The 21,293-nt window shown below is 41.8% G+C and overlaps 1 pseudogene; it reads left to right on the forward strand.

Annotated features, from left to right (window-relative positions):
* The first annotated feature begins 743 nt into the window (after window positions 1-743).
* On the forward strand, window positions 744-2,478 carry LOC129379764 (transmembrane emp24 domain-containing protein 2-like; annotated as a pseudogene).
* Window positions 2,479-21,293: the final 18,815 nt, after the last annotated feature.

A 21,293-nucleotide genomic window follows, 5' to 3' on the forward strand; every position in this document is an offset into this window, starting at 1 on the left:
GTAATTTATTGACCAGAGTCGCATCTATGCTGATTGGTCTATATTTAACTTGGAATGAATTGCTAGTAAAATATTCTGTAAGGGTAACCCTGTTGTACTAATCCTAATACTGCATGATACCGGAGTGCAATATTCATGTCGCAATTGACTGTTTGGAGTAGTAAGTGTTGCTTCACCAGTTGGACGGTCTATTGGCAGGAGACGCTCTAATCAGATAGAGATGACGTTGCACAAAATGCTTAATTTCACAGGTCGATGGAAGCGCAGATTAGGAAAAATATAGACAGTCGCTGTATTATCGCAAGAGTGAGAGACCACAGGCTGCGGGTTAAAGATCACAAGTACATCTCTCTCCTCATAGAGAAGAAAAAGACGTAGCAGCGATGGATAGTGGTGTTACATGGGTCAACTTTTCACTACTTCACTTTTTTCCCTGTCATTTTTTTTTAAACCTTTCATAAAAATTGAACATTACTGAAAATTTCTTTTGAGATTCTAGGCGAGTGGGCCTTTATTTGAGTGTTGTTGTGCTTTTGTGGATATACAATGGTAATAAAAATTGTCAAAAAAGAATTTACCACATATCTGCCCCATACAGAGCTTCATAAGCCTGACGGGCCTCCAGGCTTTACTCCCCCCACCAGGCTGCATTGTTTTTATTCATTTGTTTGTACACCAGTAACTGTGATGGCAAACAAAGACGGGTTAACAAGCCTCTCGTTAGTAAAACTGTTGGAAGCACAATGGCAACATCCTATGCCAGTATGCGCATATATAGGGAGCCAGAGGTCAGGAGTTTTTATTTTACACAATTTGAGTTGTTTTTGTTTAACTCAAACACAGCAGCGCCTCCTACCACCAGCCTTAGCAAGTTTTCTGGGTGAAACTGCACCCTTTCAATATTTCTTACCCAGATATTGTTCTCTCTTCAGATAACTGGGCCTGATGGTAAACAGATTTACAAGGAGACAGAGAGTCGAGTGGGAAATACTCCGTGGCTGCACACATGGACGGAACCTACAAGTTCTGCTTCAGCAACAAGATGTCCACCATGACGCCCAAGATCGTCATGTTCACCATCGACATCGGAGAGGCGCCGAAAGGCCAGGACATGGAGACGGAAGGTACTCAGATCGGCCACGTCTGAGTACACGGCCCGTTTTATGTGATGCTGTTTCTATTTTAAAGATTTTCTCGTTTGAATTTCTTTTTTGACTTTACTTTGGGTAAATTTCCCTCCTTTATAGGTGGTGACAGCTGGGATGGTAGGAAAAAAAGAAAGGCAGAATAAGTGAAAACTGTCATATTAAATTTGGGATGCACTGTGGAGTTTTCTCTAACCAGTCTTGTTTTGATATTATAAACTAATATTAGATGTTGTTTGCAACAGATGCGGCCTTAATGTTTGTTTTTTTTAACTGTTTGCACTGAGTATCAGAGAAATGGTGTGCTATGAAAAAGTATCTGCTTCTTTTATGGATTTCAGCAGGTTTAGCTCGTCTTTCTTGGTTACTGAAGAGCATCAGACAGAAATGAACCGATGAACATGCAGTGTCAGTTTAAGGTTACTTTGCAGCATCTCAATCCACTTTAAGCGCACACAGTGACCCAACTGCTCAGCAACCTTCCATTTTGTTTGGGTTGAACCTGCTGCATAAACACCCAAACACTTGATTATTTCAAGAATTTTCATTTAGAGAGAAGAAAGAAAAATTATGGTTTCTGCACATCATTCATGTCTTAAAACGGCAAAGCAGCTCCAGACCATCATACTACCACTACCATGCTTCACTGTTTGTATGGTTCACTTTTCTGAAAAGTGGGGCAACTTTCCCCAAAAAAAGTTCCACTTTCACCTTGTCTGTCCATTTTCTTCAGGTTATCCAAGTGTGACTTTTTATATATATATTTTAAAGTTTGACAGCAATCATTTAAATGCGAGTCAGATGAAATCCATAAGCAGAGCAAATACTCCTCCACAGAACTGTAGTTGTAAAGGAATCGTGTCTCGGATGCAAGACGGTTTTTTTGCATGTACAGCGTAGAAGCCTGACGCACGTCCTCTGCACGCGTTGTCCTTCTGGGTTTAACGGCTCGCTCGCTGCTCGTTTCAGCTCATCAAAACAAGCTGGAGGAGATGATCAACGAGCTCGCCGTCGCTATGACGGCGGTGAAGCACGAGCAGGAGTACATGGAGGTCCGTGAGAGGATACACAGAGCGGGTAAGGACGCAAACCCAGCAACCGTTTGTTCTGATAAAGCAGAGTAAAATTTATCCTCACATCCTGTCTGCTGTGTTTTTTTTTTGTTTGTTTGTTTTTGTCCTTCTAGTTAACGACAACACAAACAGCAGAGTGGTCCTGTGGTCCTTCTTCGAAGCCCTCGTTCTGGTGGCCATGACACTCGGACAGATTTACTACTTGAAGAGATTTTTTGAAGTGCGACGAGTGGTGTAGTTCCCTCCATCCATCCATCCATCCATCCCTGTGTGTCCTCCACAGTTTTTTTTTTGTTTGTTTTTTTTCTCCTCCAACACCAAGACAGTTATTTCCACACTGAGAGACAAGACTGGCCATTTTGAGAAAAACCAACACATGATTTGATCTGATGAATATTTTTCGTTGTTGCTGCTCTGTTACCTGCTTAATTCCCTCTTTAATTGTATGTTTGGAAACATATGGCCAAAAGAGTCTCCTTGTAGACGTCGGATTCTTTCATTCTTTTCTTTCTCTTTTGGGTTTGCCAGGTTTTGGTCGAGGTTTGATTAAAGTCTAGTTAAGCGCCGGTTTCTCGGCAGGAAAGCATTCACTGGCGCAAATGGCCGAGGTTTCTGCAAGCGCAACGCAAGAAAAATGTCAGAACGCGTGCGCGGAGTCACCACAGGGGGGGATGTAGGATTTCATTGGAATGCAGCATCTGGGAGGTGGAGGGTTGTTCGTAAGGGTCAAAGTTCACCATTTCCACTCATGTTTTGAAGTGTTAAGGATTCATCTTGCAGCTGGTCTTCCTAAAAAAATAAAAAATGAGATAACCTCTACCACTGTTATTGATTGAAAGTGGAACATGCCAAGGGGAACTCAGTGGACATTTTCATGGAGGTTCGTCTCTGCTCCCCGTGTATTTAACTAAATCAACCAGACCACTTGTTCACATGTCTAGTACGTTTTTACAGTTTAAAACTCGACTGCTGGTCGTTGAGGGTCAGATTTTAACTGAGCTATTTGGATGATAGCTCCGAAACAAAAGTGAATGAAATCTGAAATCCATATTAAATGTTGACTGAGGGCGGGGTCGAAAGGGGGCGGTTGGGAGTTTGTACACTTAATATATTTTTGTTTGGGCTTAGTTGCTTTTAGAATTGTCGTCAGGTTTTGGGTTTCACAACAATATGCCATGTTTAGTTTCTGGAGCATGTTGAGTGCCACGCAGCCGTCAGAGCGCCGCCGTGTAATTCCTACGGTCCCTGAATGCTGCGTGGAACCAAACGTGCTTCAGTTTTGTATTAAAACAGTTTTGGCGACCTCAGCCTGCTCTGGACACAGTGTCTCCTTTTGTTTTTGTAATTGCAACAACAACCTGCTTCATGGGTCTGTACAAATGAAGGATGGCTTTCTGTGAACAAATCCCCCAGGTTTCATAATAAAGCAAATATTCTGTACGACTTTTTGTCTCGTTAAAACATCTTTGAGCAGCAGATGTCTAGGACGAAAGATTTGCCTTTGTTTAGGGATGTGCCTAAAAGACCGAACAACAACACAGCAACAACCCATTATTAATCAAGAATCTAATTGGATCAAACTGTGTCATTGCCATCATGTGGGCACAATGCAAAGCAGCTGTAGTATATTTTCCCCAACAGGAATAAAGTTGCCTTTTCTGCTGCTGATGGTCTGGAGGGCTGAGTTGATCTGAGACTAGCTGTTAAACAGACCAGAGGAGAGGTCAAAGGTTATGCAGTTATGAAATAAGCTTATTTGCTGCCATTTTACTAATTAAGCCCTAATAAAATCTTAACATTGAGAACAAGTTGGCTGCAGACTGATTTATAGAACAAAAAGCTCAAAGGGGTTTAACTATATATAATTTTTGATGTTTGCACATCTGAGATCTAGAACAATAAATCTGGTCTCCCTCTAACAGATTCACTGATATTTAAACATGTTAAACGTCTGTCTAGGGCCCCATATTACTTTGAGCCAACCTGCATCTCTGGAATCTACCTGAATCCCCCGTTGGCCCCTATGTCAGCCCGCCGATTCTTTGGGGACATTTTGATTCATTTAATTGCGGCATGTTTGGCTTTATGCTGCGGTTCTAATTATTGCTGCAGTATTTTCTCTGACGTTTATTTCATAACCTCTAAATGCTCTGGGCCGAAACTTCCTTTAACACTTGAGGTTCTGCAGTGTCTTCTATTTACAGCCGTTCACTTCCAGGCCAGATCCCATCAGCAGCGGCTTTTACCCACCTGGCAGAAACATTAAGGAGAAGCAGAGCCAACAGTCAGCAGGAGGTACCGGGTGGTACACTATACATTATATTACAGAAGCTAAATTAGGGAAAATCAAAGTTTTTTTTTTTTGCCATTGGTGATGTACAGACAGGAGGAACATGCTCCAGTTAGTGAGAGGTTGATCAACTTGAGGCTCAACTCTCTGCTGCCTCACCAGCTTCGCTTCTGGCAATTTAAATGGGAAAATACGAAAATTCAGTAATTTTGAAGAAAAAAAAAATCAGAATTGGTCAAGCCAAATGAAAAATAGGTACTTTATAGTACAAACCTCGGGGTGAAAAAGCAATGTTAATTATATATTTCCATGATTTAATGATCGCAGGTCGCTGATTCACAATTAGTATCGAGTAACTGGCTTATCAAATTAATATTTTCATCAACCCAGTTTCACAGCAGTAATGATTTATGTAGCTGCTGATGAAATTTAGCTGATTTGTCTGGATGTTTTCCTAACTGAAAAAAATACAACACAACAACAGATGTATACACCCTGGTTTGCTGAACAGATGATTTGGGAAAATATTCCACATGAAAGTTTTATTTTTTAATTTTTTTTAAGAGTTTTTTAAACTCTTAATCAGATTGATTTTTACTATTTGATTAAAGACAGTAAATGTCAAAACATTTAAACCTCCTGCTACAGAATTTAAAAACCCATTTTATTATTATTATTATTTTATGTGCAGTATTTTTATAGAGAAAAAAAAAACTCCAAGGGAATCTTGTCCAGATCAGAACAAAGCGCTTTACTGACATCTACTGGTGAAAAAACATATGGCGCCCTTAACATTCCTTCTGCTTAAATCCCTTTCTTGCCGACTGTTGAATTTCTTTTGAACACTCGCAAACAAGAGCAAAAATACTACCTGTTCCTGTGACCTTTTAACACCTAGATAAGTTACAGCGTGTTTTACAGGGACACATTTCAGAAACAGCAAATTAAGTTTCAATCCTAAAATTGTCATCGGACATTTCATATATGATATGATAAATATCACTGACTCAATAGGAATTCATATTTTCATTGATTAATGGTGTAGATGTTTTTTTCCTAGTTTCACAATATAAAATAGAAAATAGAAATTGTTTTTATTCAAACTTCAGACGTTTTTCAGTTGTTCTGCTGGAGCGGGAAAACGTGACGTGTTCCTCTGTGACATCACGTTCCTCTGTTACATCATAGAGCTGCATTCTTGAATTCCAGGGAACAGCCAGGAAAATATCAATCATTTGTTCAAGGCTCTCCTATCGACATTGCTTGTCTGCGATTTGTTTGGACAATGGACAACCAACAATATCTGGAGCTTGAGGCTCAACTTGCAGAGCACGAGCTTGAAAGCAACAGGCGGTTTGAAAAAATGGAGAACGAAATTTTGAAATTGCGAGAGGAAAACAACTATCTAAGGCAAAAACTACAACATCTCAACAAAAGGGTGGAGGATAGAGAGTTGAACATGGACAAGCAGCTGGATAAAGACGTGCCAGTGCAGAAGCCATCTCTCTTAAAATGTTTTGCCCTAGGCGTCGGAATGGGGATTGCCTGTTTTGCTGTAGTCCATACCAGTCTTGATGTCATTTTCGGGTTCCAGTGCAAATATTGATGGTCTCCGGTACAGAGGACTCAGGACTCAGAGGCTGGTCAGGATAGCAGCAGGAAGGAGACGCCGAGGAGACCTGTAGGGACGCTGGGAAAATCGGTAGGGACGCCGGGGAGTCCTGTAGGGACCCTGGGGGAAACCTGTAGGGACCCCGGGGAAACCTGTAGGGACCCCGGGGAAACCTGTAGGGAGCCCGGGGAAACCTGTAGGGACCCCGGGGAAACCTGTAGGGACCCCGGGGAAACCTGTAGGGAGCCCGGGGAAACCTGTAGGGACCCTGGGGAAACCTGTAGGGAGCCCGGGGAAACCTGTAGGGACCCCGGGGAAACCTGTAGGGACCCCGGGGAAACCTGTAGGGACCCTGGGGAAACCTGTAGGGACCCCGGGGAAACCTGTAGGGACCCCGGGGAAACCTGTAGGGACCCCGGGGAAACCTGTAGGGACCCCGGGGAAACCTGTAGGGAGCCCGGGGAAACCTGTAGGGACCCGGGGAAACCTGTAGGGACCCTGGGGAAACCTGTAGGGACCCAGGGGGAAACCTGTAGGGACGCAGGGGAGACCTGGAGGGACCCCGGGGAAACCTGTAGGGACCCTGGGGAAACCTGTAGGGACCCCGGGGAAACCTGTAGGGACCCCGGGGAAACCTGTAGGGACCCTGGGGAAACCTGTAGGGACCCCGGGGAAACCTGTAGGGACCCTGGGGAAACCTGTAGGGACCCCGGGGAAACCTGTAGGGAGCCCGGGGAAACCTGTAGGGACCCTGGGGAAACCTGTAGGGACCCTGGGGAAACCTGTAGGGACCCAGGGGAAACCTGTAGGGACCCAGGGGGAAACCTGTAGGGACGCAGGGGAGACCTGGAGGGACCCTGGGGAAACCTGTAGGGAGCCGGGGAAACCTGTAGGGAGCCCGGGGAAACCTGTAGGGACCCTGGGGAAACCTGTAGGGACCCCGGGGAAACCTGTAGGGACCCTGGGGAAACCTGTAGGGACCCTGGGGAAACCTGTAGGGACCCTGGGGAAACCTGTAGGGAGCCCGGGGAAACCTGTAGGGACCCTGGGGAAACCTGTAGGGACCCTGGGGAAACCTGTAGGGAGCCCGGGGAAACCTGTAGGGACCCCGGGGAAACCTGTAGGTAGCCCGGGGAAACCTGTAGGGAGCCCAGGGAAACCTGTAGGGACCCTGGGGAAACCTGTAGGGACCCCGGGGAAACCTGTAGGGAGCCCGGGGAAACCTGTAGGGACCCTGGGGAAACCTGTAGGGACCCTGGGGAAACCTGTTGGGACCCAGGGGGAAACCTGTAGGGACGCAGGGGAGACCTGGAGGGACGCTGGGAAAATCTGTAGGGACGCCGGGGAAACCTGTAGGGACCCCGGGGGAACCTGTAGGGACCCTGGGGAAACCTGTAGGGACCCCGGGGAAACCTGTAGGGATCCCGGGGAAACCTGTAGGGACCCTGGGGAAACCTGTAGGGACCCAGGGGGAAACCTGTAGGGACGCAGGGGAGACCTGGAGGGACGCTGGGAAAATCTGTAGGGACGCCGGGGAAACCTGTAGGGACCCCGGGGAAACCTGTAGGGACCCCGGGAAACCTGTAGGGAGCCCGGGGAAACCTGTAGGGACCCTGGGGAAACCTGTAGGGAGCCCGGGGAAACCTGTAGGGACCCCGGGGAAACCTGTAGGGAGCCCGGGGAAACCTGTAGGGACCCAGGGGAAACCTGTAGGGACGCAGAGGAGACCTGGAGGGACGCTGGGAAAATCTGTAGGGACGCCGGGGAAACCTGTAGGGACCCCGGGAAACCTGTAGGGACCCCGGGGAAACCTGTAGGGAGCCCGGGGAAACCTGTAGGGACCCTGGGGAAACCTGTAGGGAGCCCGGGGAAACCTGTAGGGACCCCGGGGAAACCTGTAGGGAGCCCGGGGAAACCTGTAGGGACCCGGGGAAACCTGTAGGGACCCTGGGGAAACCTGTAGGGACGCAGGGGAGACCTGGAGGGACGACGGGGAAACCTGTAGGGACCCCGGGGAAACCTGTAGGGACCCTGGGGAAACCTGTAGGGAGCCCGGGGAAACCTGTAGGGACCCGGGGGAAACCTGTAGGGACCCTGGGGAAACCTGTAGGGACGCAGGGGAGACCTGGAGGGACCCAGGGGGAAACCTGTAGGGACCCTGGGGAAACCTGTAGGGACCCTGGGGAAACCTGTAGGGACGGCAGGGAGACCTGTAGGGACCCCAGGGAAACCTGTAGGGACCCGGGGAGACCTGTAGGGACCCCGGGGAGACATGTAGGGACGCTGGGGAAACCTGGAGGGACGCAGGGGAGACCTGGAGCGACGCAGGGGAGACCTGGAGGGACCCCAGGGAAACCTGTAGGGACCCCGGGGAGACCTGTACACAGTAAATTTCGCAGTGTTAAATATGCTGTGTTAAAATTGATTGACTCTTTCAGAGCTAATACAACAACAGACTGAGTATAATGCCACCTAGTGTTGGTGTAAATTTCCAGAGTGTATTCACGTCGTGTCAATTTGACTCTGACAAGCTCCGCCCACCTCCTCCTCTCAAACCAACAAGTCTAACCGTTGTGTGGACGCCATTTTTCTCCTGCTTGAACGACTGCGGTAAGTTTCTTTTTATAAGATAATAATACAATTTGAATTGTTTTATAAGAATATTTTATTTGTTCCCCGGTATATGAGTGGGCTAGATATCTAAATACTGTTTTATACGGCTAACCTGACCGAGTGAATGCCTAGCTTAAAATGTCCGCCTAAAATCCGCGTCCAAGCCATATAGCATAGATATTTGTTTCATTTATTATTTATTTAGTTATTTTTTGCAATGCAACATAAATTAACCGTAAGCGATGCTAATAGTCCAGTTTCATAGTTGACACTGAATTTGGCGCGAGTGATTTTTTTTTTCCTGCCCAGCATCATAGCTCTACTGTAAACCTTGCGTGACTCCGCCATTAACCGTTGCTAGTGCTAACAGACAAGGCGAAAAAGAAGCGAGGCAGTTGAATTAACTGTTCTAGTTACTGAAGGAATGGGAATTTATTAATTGTCTAACTTGGATAAGAGTGCAAAGAAGTAAAATTAATTTGCGCCCAAGCCATTATTGTGTAAACTTTAATCATTGTTTTCTATGAAAACGATGTATTGGTTTGTGAAGCAGTTGGCACATGTTTCATAAACTGAAATCATTCCAGTACTAAAGATGAATGACTGAGGAATTATGTGCTGCAGGAACCATGTTGATTAAAACAAGACTTGGCGAGCTGCAAAAATTTGTCCGACTAACGGAGCCGAATCTGAAGGAGTTTTTGACAGCAGGTAAGACACTGGGAGCTTGTAATGTTACTTGACATTGTTTATTCAAAAGTAATGTTCCAGAATTTATGTGCACCTGTGAGTATTAGAGCAACATAACCTCATAATTGTGGTTTAGACAAGCATTTGTCTTTTTCTCTGGCATTTGCAAAATTTGGCGTGCCAACTGTAACAGAGGGCGTGAAGGTTGTTGACAGTTCAGGGACTGAGTTGGATGAAGATGTTAAGGATCCCTCTGCTAACCATCAAATATGAAACTGGTTTGTTATATTTGTAATTCATTTTAGTATTTAATAAGCTTGCTATTTCATTGTGATTACTGTTTTTTGTCTTTCATCTGCTTCTCTTATGGTTAGAATTTGTCTCCATGATGGAATTGCCTGAGGAATCTCAGCCAAGCTCATTCTTGTTTTTGTAAGTTGAAAGATTTTCTTATATTTACTAGCATCATCCGAAGAAGGATCTTGTCAACAAGGGCTTGGAGGACCAGCTGCTAGACGAGACACCAAGTTTGTTCCAGAGACTGTCCTGAGTGAAGAAGAGTGCAAGGAAGCCATCGCACTGATTAAGCATTCAGCTGATGAGGACAAAATCAAGAAGATGAAGCTCACATTTGACTTCCGGCGCAACATGGTCCTTGACCCCCAACGGTCAAGCAACATACTCTCTGTCTTCCCACGTTTCAAAATGTCAAAGGCTTGGTAATTATTTATTTTGATAATTTTACAGTCATGTAAAAATAGTTTATTTTTGAGACAAGTCAAAATGAATACAGTTAAAGTGGCTGGGAAATGTTTTAAGCTTTTTACTATCTACATCCTAGGTGGAGCAGGATTTTATCCTGATGTTTGGAGAAGATGTGTCTGGCAAGTTTCTGGAAAAATGGACGACCACGTTCAAGAGAAAGATCATCCAACAATGCAGGAAGCTTCCAACCACCAGTGACCTTGAAGAACTTCTCCTGGCAGCTGATACTCCTGAGGATAGCACTGAAGTGGATGATGACATGAGTAAGGATGACTTTCAACAATATGTAGAATTCAATTATTGTGTGAGCTTCACTTAGTGATGTACACATAATTTAAATTGTGTAGTCACTAGGTTTTGATGGTCAATTCAACATCAAATGTTTCTTATCACAGTTTGGGACAGTGACCTCTCATCGATTTTGCTGCTGCTACACCTGATTCCCCCCTCTGCCTTGGGTCGTAAGAGACCAGGGAAGGTATCTGCCTCCCAAGCAGAGAAGCGTCTTGTGGTCTTCAAGAAGGTTTGTATTTGTTGCAAATTTTATTTTATGTTATACTCGAGGTTGTTTCACTAGGAGAATTTCAGTTTTACGGTGATATCACATAGTTAAATGCTGTTTTTTCATATATCTGTTTTTTTGTGGAACATTGCAGCTTTGTAATTATATTGTTCTTTTCTTTTTTCCCCCCACAGATAGGAACCAACATCCAAGAACATCTTGATGCCATCACGACGAGCACACAACCCTATCTCCTTGCTGTGGGACGGAGGAAGAAAGTAGCCCACCAGTTCTTCATCATCCTTGACAAGAATGCCATTGCTTGCAGGTCAACATCCTCTCTTGGTGCTTTTGATGAACTGTTTAAGGCACATTACGTGTTTGCCACAACATACATGTTCATGGTTACTTGGATGGAAAAACTCTTTGCCTTAAATGTACTCTGTCAACTTCGAGCCGTCAATGGGATGTACACCATGTGATGTTACTGTGACAAAAGTTAACAGTGGATATTAAAATCTGCTCTAATTCAATAAATAAGTTAAATGCATTTCTGTGGTAATGTGATTTTTATTCAGTTGTACATTTCACTCTACAAAAGTGTAAAAATAGCACTTCATATTTATCTGTGCAGAGTTGTTTTTTCACAGCTAAAGAGTAAGTTATCTACACAGTGGAGTCAGTTTAACACTCATAGGAGTTATATGAGCCTCCAGTGTAAACTCTCAATAACTCGATGCAGTGTTAAATAACATAAGAACCAGAGTAGTTTTTTCACCATTATGGAGTAACTTATTAACTCTGATTAGAATCATATTTACTCTTATCAGAGTTATTTGACTAGGAGTGTTAAGTTTTATTAACACTGCACAGTGTTAGCCAGTGTAAAATTTTTACTCGATTTAGAGTTAAATTTAACTCTGAAAATGTAACACTGTTGAAAGAGTAAAATTAACACCAATTCCGATAGGGAACATATAGACTCGGAAACAGTGTTAAATTCAACTCTATAGGTGTTGCTTTAACACTGCCAAATTTACTGTGTAGGGACCCCGGGGAGACATGTAGGGACGCTGGGGAAACCTGGAGGGACGCAGGGGAGACCTGGAGGGACGCCGGGAAAATCTGGAGGGACGCCGGGGAGACCTGGAGGGACGCCGGGAAAATCTGGAGGGACGCTGGGGAGATCAAGGTCAGAAGATGGTGATGGTGAGCTTGCTTCTACCCTTCCCATGATGGCCAGTCATCCTGAGACAGAAGCCGAAAACTTTTCAGAAGTAAATGTGTTTTGTTTTAAAATTTTATTTGCTTCTGTACATGATTTGTTGCATTTTTAAAAAACGTTACACCAATGTAATGAATGTCATGAAGTTCCTAAATTAGATACTTACATATCTAAATTATTACTATGTCTTTTCAAACTCTTGGTTGTCTTATGAAGAAAATATGACAACTTAAATGTACTGTTCTAATTCATGTTATATTCCAGGCTCCACAAACAGCTGTAGTACACATGATCCCTTCAACAGAAATTATGCACTACCGTCTTCCACTGGAGATGTAGGACATCCCAAAGACCAGGTATGCACATATCCGCTGTGCCATAGTCATAGATGACCTTCTTAAGTTGTTCATAGACAAAAGCATAATGGAATCAGAATTAAGAATGGAATTTAATCATGAATGGCTGTGGACGACAGTGGAGTGTCAAGGGACGTGTATACAGCTTTCTGGGAGCAGTTCTTGGAGCTCTGTGAAGGGGGAGGAGAGGGTGCCAAAACTCAGACCAGACTTTTCCAAAGAGAGGTGGTATGCAGTAAGCCAAATTTGGGCCAAAGGACTCATTGATTATGGCATATTTCCAGTCAGGTTGTCCAAGACATTCATAGTTGCCTCTGTACTTGGTCTTCAAGCAGTAGAATCAATCAATCAATCAATCAAATTTTATTTGTATAGCACATTTCAGCTACAAGGCATTTCAAAGTGCTTGACATCATAAACACAAAACACAAAGGCATGCAACATAGAATAAAATACCAAGGTTTTTTTTTTTTTTTTTTTTTTCTTTCCCCTTCTTCCCCTCTTTCTTCCCTTTCTTCCCCTTCCCTTTGACACGGAATTTAAGCGCCTGTTACCGCCGTCTCCGCCGTCCGTTTAACCACGGGTATTCGCCGGGCCCCGTTGCCCACATCAGGAAAAAAAAAAAAAAAAAAAAGATTACATACATAGCCACAAAATCAAATCCATTCATATTACATTTCAAATGCAACTCTAAACAGGTGCGTTTTACTTGAGATTTGAAGGAAGTCAGGGTTTCCGCTGTATTACAGTTTTCTGGAAGTTTGTTCCAAAGTTTTGGTGCGTAGATGCTGAAAGCTGCTTCTCTTCTTTTGGTTCTGGTTCTGGGGATGCAGAGCAGACCAGAACCAGAAGACCTGAGAGGTCTGTAAGGTTGATACAACAACAGCAGATCTTTGATGTATTGTGGTGCTAAACCGTTCAGTGATTTGTAAACTAACAACAGTATTTTAAAATCTATTCTTTGAGCTACAGGGAGCCAGTGGAGGGACTTTAAAACTGGTGTTATGTGCTCTATCTTCATGGTTCTAGTGAGAACGCGAGCAGCAACGTTCTGGATCAACTGCAGCTTTTTGATTGATTTATTGGACAGGCCTGTGAAGACGCTGTTGCAATAATCAATGCGACTAAAGACAAACGCATGAATAAGTTTCTCTAGATCTGGCTGAGACATTAGTCCTCTAATCCTGGAGATGTTCTTCAGGTGGTAGAAGGCTGATTTTGTTACTGTCTTTATGTGGCTCTGGTCTTTATGTGGCTCCGAGTCCATCACTACTCCCAGGTTTCGGGCCTGATCGCTAGTTTTTAGTTGTAATAACTGAAGCTGTGCATTGACTCTAGATTGTTCCTCTTAGGTCCAAAAATAATGACTTCAGTTTATTTTTGTTCAGTTGGAGAAAGTTTTGGCACATCCACACATTTATCTGTTCTAAAACATTTATTCAGTGATTGGATGGGTTCAGAGTCACCTGGTGACATCGTAATGTAGAGCTGTGTGTCATCTGCATAGTTATGGTACTTAATATTATTCCCTGTTATGACCTGAGCTAGTGGGAGAATATAAATATTAAATAAGAGGGGTCCTAGGATTGAACCTTGGGGTACCCCACATGTGACCTTTGACCTCTTTGATGAGAAGTTTCCAATTGAAACAAAGAAATCCCTGTTCTTTATGTAGGATTCAAACCAGTCGAGCACCGAACCAGAGAGTCCAACCCAACTTTCAAGTCGATTCAATAATATGTCATGGTCGACAGTGTCAAAAGCTGCACTGAGGTCCAACAGAACCAGCACCGTGGTTCTGCTACAGTCCGTATTTATATGAATATCATTGAATACTTTTACGAGGGCAGTCTCCGTGTGTGGTGAGCACGAAAACCAGACTGGAAAGTGTCAAAGCAGTTGGTCATCATGAGGAAACTATTTAATTGTTTACACACAGTTTTTTCAATAACTTTGCTGATGAATGGGAGATTTGAGATTGGCCTGTAATTCTGCAATAGTGATTTGTCCAGGTTGTTCTTTTTTAACAGTGGTTTGATGACTGCTGTTTTCAAGGCCTGGGGGAAAACACCTGATGTAAGCGATGAGTTACTATTTGGATCAGATCAGTAGCAATAACAGGCAGGACTTTCTTAAAGAAATGTGTGGGTAGGACATCCAGACAGCAGGAGCTTGAACTTAATTGACTTATAATTTCTTCTAGAGTTTTATAATTAAGTAGTTGAAAATGGGTCATTTTTTCTGTATTTGTTTTGTTTTGGTACAGCAATGGTTCTGGCTTTGAAGTTGATGTGCAGATTAATCCTCTGATTTTTTGGATTTTCTCTGAAAAGAAGCTGGAAAACCTGTTCCAGGCAGCATAGATTGGAGTTCATGTGGTAACGTCACAGGAGGGTTTGTGAGCCTGTCAACTGTTGCAAATAAAGTTCGAGCATTATTGATGTTTTGTTTATGACATCTGCAAAGAAAGCCTCCCTTGCATGTTTTAGTGTTAAGTGATAGTTACGTAGTTTTTCTTGTAGATGTCATGATGAACATGAAGTTGAGTTTTACGCCATTATCGTTGCCCTGCGGCAGACTTGTCTTGCAGACCGAACTATTTGTGCATTTCTCCATGGAGATTTCTTTCTACCAGTCAAAACCTTTACTTTAAATGGGGCAATGGAATTAATGATATATGAGACTTTAGATGAAAATCATCTAACAACTGATCTACGTCATTACAGCTTAAGGGTGAGGAGGAAGAATAGATTTGATTAAATGTTTTGTTGTGTTTTCTGTGAAAGAACGTTTTGTGACAGTAGCTGTTTGTCCAAGTGGGTCAAAGAATAAAGAACCTTCAAAGATAACAGCAAAGTGATCCGACAGGGCGACATCAGTTACAGAGACATTGGAAATAGTCACACCCTTACTGATAACCAGGTCCAGTGTGTGTCCTTGAGTGTGTGTTGCCTGTTTAACATGTTGTGTTAAACCAAAATTTTCTAAAATATCAGAGAGCTTTTTTGCTCCTCTGTTTTCGGGTTTGTCCACATGAATGTTAAAATCACCAACAATTATTAAACAATCATAATCAATGCATATGAGAGATAAAAGATCATTCAAGTCAGTAAAGAAATTTTCCACATATGCTGGAGTTTTGTATAAAGTTAGTGTCAAAGTTCGTTTGAAGCCTTTAACCTGAATTCCAAGATACTCAAAAGATGTGAAATGACCGAAAGATTTTACTACAGTTTATGGTATTTTTAAATATAGAAGCCACGCCTCCTCCTTTTTTATGTTTTCTATTCTCACTTAAAAAATTGTAGTCAGGAGGCGCTGATTCAATGAGTACAATTTGGTCATTATCGTCATTCAACCATGTTTCTGTCAGAAACATAACATCAACATTATACTCAGTGATGAAATCATTAATTAATAGAGCTTTAGCACAGAGTGATCTGGTATTTAAAAGTGCTATTTTAAGTGACTTGGAGGCCAAAAGATTTTCAGTCTGAGGTTCCTTTAGGCAGGGGATCAGCCTGAGGTTCAAATTAGGACCGCTGTATTTCATATTTCTATTTTTGGAACCCTAACATGGCAGCTCTTTCCAGTCAATACTCACAGTAATCCTCTAATGGCATCTCTCAGTAACATGTACAGTTTCACAGAATCATATGGATCTGATGGTGTCATTAGACCATATTCTGCCATTAAAACATTGCAAATGTCATACACAGCAGAATCACATGGTATGGTCTGCCGAAAAGTGCATGCATCTCTACACAGTTGAATCTGTTCTACTTCAAAAGGAGTGAGGAAGTCTGTAGTTCTGTACAGTTCAGGTAGGGCATACATCACATTGGGCCGACCGCTGGGAACGTGCAAGTTTTAGATGGCCTGATGTGGTGTGTATTCCATAGTTGTGCTGTGTCATCCAGCTCATCCTGTAACATAAAACAGAAAAATTGAGTACATTTTTGTTAACCTCAGCTATAAAAAGGATTAGGCATAGTCACTGTTTTATGTCATAATTACAAAATAATGTTTATTTAGGTTGTACTGACTATTTGTCCAAAACTCAAATTCAAAAGTAACAAAACGTAAGACTAAAAGGTGAATTCAACTCAAATAGTGCAAATGGTGCATCATGGATTCTACAAAAGGTCAAAATGCAGTTCTTTGTTTTATTCCACTATTCAGACAAAACAAGTAACAGGCCTCACAGGATTCCACTACTTCTTTCAGTCTGATTCCTACACCTGTTGTTTTTATGAACTGGCTGACCGATTGGATAGACTGACTGATGACTAACTGAATAGACTGGAAAAAAACCTTTTGACCACCCACATGCATAATGTGCTAGTTCAAATCTGTACTGTGTAACACCCACGTCCCAAAATTTAATTAATTAACTTAAGTGAACCAGCAAACTTATTTTAAATAAACTGAACAAAAATTTTAATTATAAATCAACTAGAAAATAAGGAAGAAATAAAAATTAACTAAATCTAAATAAGATTTAACTAAGAAAGGAGAAACAGCTCCTATAAAGTACTTTCAGACTTGCTGTTTAGAACTGTCATTCATACAATTACAGTTGTTACCGAGTTATAGAAATACATTGTGACATTTCTTAGATGAATTGATTTTAAAGATTACTTTGGTATCTTGTAACAGTTTGACTTTTGACACAGTTAGAAACTTAATGCATATTTAAACGCCTGCTATTGGGTTAAAATTCGTTCACTTTTGATTTGGTTTTAAAAAATGATAGCCAATGAAATTGAATGTATCTTCATTATAATAGAGGTTTAAATGCAGCTGTCAAAATGATCCCTTGTTGCTGCTGTAGTGTAAAATCTCACACTATAACAGCAAGTAACCTGCTCTTTCGTGTTATGACATTAAGGTAGAAAAAGTAACCAGTGCATTTCAGCACCACAGATGTGTGAACAGCGACCACGAAAGAACAACTGGAGAATCGCTTTGTTTCATGATATTATAATTTACCACATATAAACACAAAGACATCTACTTCTCTTTGTAGAAACATATCACTTTCGTTTATGGGTGTGCCACCGTCGTGCGTTATTTCCAATTTTCAGTGTGATGAAAGTATGCACCTACGTCACAAAATTGAGCGTTCGCTTGACATTCAAGTATTGTACGAACAAAACTAGACAGTGAACGCCACAAATAACCAGATACCATTAATGTTGATTTTAATGTCCATGCCTTTCAGGCTTTCTTCCTTCCAAAGTATCTCATCCATCATAAATATTCAATTTGATTCAGGACTTTACAAGTCCTTATATATTGCTTTTCAATTGTTTATGTAGTGCAGCACTGTATTGGGTATTTAATTCCCACCACAGCGACATTTGTTGAATTTACCGAAACAACTTGGTTATTTTTGCTCTTTGATCGTTTAAGGTGTGTGAGGGAAAGCCAGAGCCAGACTGCTGTACTGGGTTATTTCTGTTTTGACAGGTATGTGAGTTGATTCAAAGATATTATGTGGATGTTAGATTAATGCAGTTTATCTAACATTGCTTGTCTGTGATTTCTTTGTTGAGAAATGGCCACAGAAAAAAATGAGGAGCTGGAGTGTGGCAAGGTGATCTTGTTTTTCTTTTGAGTTAATTTATGATTCTTATATTGTTTGGACTGTGTATTTTGAAGTTAGTTAGTTTCCTAGATTATTTTGGTTTAAATGTTGGGTTGTTGTGTTGCATGTTTTTGATTGGTACAACACGGCTGGAGAAGACGGCCAGGTGAGACGGCTGCAGCTGGACGGGCAGATGGACCAGGTGGGCTACCGACGTCGGTTGTAGGAGGACGGAGGTGGACTGGAGGTTTGGAGATGGAGGACTGGCCCAAACTGGCCCAAAAGGAGTACTGCTGATCTGGACGCCGCAGAGGAGCTGGAGCCCAGCTGGAAGAGCGGGAATTGCGGGATCGCAGCTGGAGGTCTGTTGGGAACCGGAGGATCGGTCGGCCTGGGAGCAGCAGAGGACTACATCCCTTTCCCCTCCCTTGTTGTTGGGCCAGCTAAGACTCTCTCTCAGATTTAATCTGGAGATGGAGGACTGGCCCCAAGGAGTGCTGCTGATCTGGCGGCCAACTGTAGGAGTGGGGACTGCTAGGTCGCCGCTGGAGGTTCGCTGGGAACCGGAGGATCGGTCGGACCTCTACTGGAAACAGTAGAGGACCGCGCCTCCTTTTCCCCGTTTTGGGCCAGTTAAGAATCTCTCACAAACTTGTGTATTGATTTCTTGTCAGGAACTGTCTATGCCTCCTTTTTTTAACCAGCTGTTTTTGTAAATAAATTATTGAATCTTGATTGAGACTCTGTGTACAATCCTTGCAGACTACTATTTTCTTTATTGAGACTAAAACCTCTCGACCATCACAGGAGGCTCAACTTGCAGAGTTAAAGGGACTCTGAAGGGATACCAGGGGACTCTGAAGGGATACCAGGGGACTCTGAAGGGACCCCTTCAGAGTCTCTAGAACCAGGGGATCCAGCCAAGTTCCATGCAGGCATTGGATGCACTAAAACTGTAAGGTTTAGGGTAAAGGTTAGGTGGCAGAAGGTAAGTCGGTGGTCCCTGGACGAGATCCAGGGTCTGGGAACCGTTTACCCAGAACGATGCTCACTGGGGCTTGGTCAGTTGCAAGGGTGCCAGGTGACTGGCACCGGACTGGGCCTTTCCTGGGGACTCCTTGGGACAGTGCCCAACCCTGGGAGCCATTCCCTGGAGCCCCCCGGCCGAGATCAGAGAGCTATGTATTCTGTGGTTGTTCAATGGGGAATGCCAAGTTGAAAGGGTGCCACGTTACTCTCTTCCTCAAATTGTTGTTAAAACACTTAAGAGTTGAGACTCTTCAACGGCCGAATTACTACGTTTTTTCAAAACAACAATATATGTTGAGGTGTCAACACCTGTTGAGCCCTGTTTTTCTGGTAACGAAACAAACTAAAGATCTGATTTTGATTTTTATAAAATTACCTACATGTTTCTTATATCTAAATAGATAAATAATATTTCAAAAAAACCTAACTAACTTTTTACTGTGTTTTTTTGTGAATGTTTGTTAATTCTTGATTGTATGTTTGTAATGTCTTTTTGTTGTTTGGGTCTCCTTGTCTAGAACTACAGATGTAAATTAGCAATTATGCTACAATCTGGCCCATTTACAGTCTATACAGTAGTGTTGATTGTTCATTAATGTGCACTGTCCTTAATAAAGAGTAGGGGTAATAAAGATTATTTAAATATTAATTTTATTTAAATATATTTAATCAATGAAGTGTTGAGACACTTAAAGAGTGGCAGAATTTCTGTTTTCTAAAAACAATATTTGTTAAGCTGTTGCTAAAAGACAAGCTTGTTTTCTTGTAATGAATTGAAATGAATTAAAGAGATAAGTGGGTTTTTTTATTTTTTTTATCAAATTTACATACCATAAGTTTCTTGTCTCTTACAAAAACACTGATGTTTTATGAACAATTAGTGTTGACAAACTTTCAAAGACCGTCAGAATTACTATGTTTTTGGGTCAATATTTGTTTAGCTGCTGTTTTTCTTGTTGAAACGAAGTAAAGATCTTATTTTATAAAATTTACCACTCCAAGTGTCTTGTGTTAAGTAGATAAATGAATATTTCAGAACCACTATGTTTTATTAATCAAACAGAGTGTTGAGACAGTTCAAAAGGTGGAAGAATTGCTGTTTTTTTTTTTTTTTCAAAAATTAGATTTGTTGAGCTGTTGCTAAGACACAATCTTTTTTTCTGCTAACGATTGAAACGACCAAAAGACGTGAGTTTTATTTTTATAAATTGACCTACTTTAAGTTTCTTATCTCTTTGGAAAACTCTTATGTCTTATGAACAATTAGAGTTTGAGACATTTCAAAACAGGGGTAGAATAACTGTTTTTCAAAAACAACAATGTTTGTTAAGCTGTTGCTAAGAGACGAGCTTTCTTTCTTGCAACGAATTGAAACGAACAAAGACCGAGTTTTATTTTATAAGATTTACCTATTATAAGTTTCTTGTGTCTAAGTAGATAAATAATCTTTCAACAACACTTATGTTTTATGAACAATGTAGTGTTGAGACACTCCAAGACAGGCAGAATTACTATGTCTTTTAAAAATATTTTTGTCAAATTTATCAAATTTATCTACTATACATTTCTTGTGTCTAAGTAAATCAATAATATTTCAAAAACAGTTTGTTAAGCTGTTGCCAAGAGAGATGCTCTTTTCTGGTAACGAATTGAAACGAAGTAAAGATCTTATTTTTATTTTTAGAAAATGTACCTACTACAAGTTTCTTGTGTCTTTCAAAGACACTTATACTTTTAGAATCAATAGAGTGTTGACACATTTCAAAGGAGCGGCAGAATTACTATGTTTTTTTCCAAATACAATAGCTGTTCGTTCAGCTGCTTCTTAGACATAAGCTTGTTTTCTGGTCACGAATTGAAACGAAATAAAGACCTGATTTTTATTTTTAGAAATTTACTAACTTTAGGTTTCTTGTGTCTAAGTAGATAAATGATATTTCAACGACACTTCTGTTTTATGAAAAATTAGAGTGTTGATACACTTTAAAAATACGGCAGAATTACTATGTTTTTTTCAAAAAATAATATTTGTTAAGCTGTTGCTAAGAGACGAACTTTTTTTCTTGTCACGAATTGAAACGAACTAAAGATCTGAGTTTTATTTTTATAAAATTTACCTATGAAGCCAGGAGTAATGATGCACACAGAGCTTAAAAAAATAGAATATAGAAGAATAGTTTTCTCTCTCTCAAATGCAGATATATAAAAAAATAAAATTCCCTCTCACCCACCGCGGGTGGTTCTTATCCTCTGAGCTCGGGTCCTCTACCAGAGGCCTGGGAGCTTGAGGGTCCTGCGCAGTATCTTGGCTGTGCCAAGGACTGCACATTTCTGGACTGAGATGTCTGATGTTGTTCCTGGGATCTGTTGTAGCCACTGCTCCAGTTTGGGGGTTACTGCCCC

This window comes from Poeciliopsis prolifica, unplaced genomic scaffold (assembly GCF_027474105.1).
Source record: "Poeciliopsis prolifica strain line A6 unplaced genomic scaffold, Auburn_PproV2 SCAFFOLD061, whole genome shotgun sequence".
NCBI classification, from domain to species: Eukaryota; Metazoa; Chordata; class Actinopteri; order Cyprinodontiformes; family Poeciliidae; genus Poeciliopsis; species Poeciliopsis prolifica.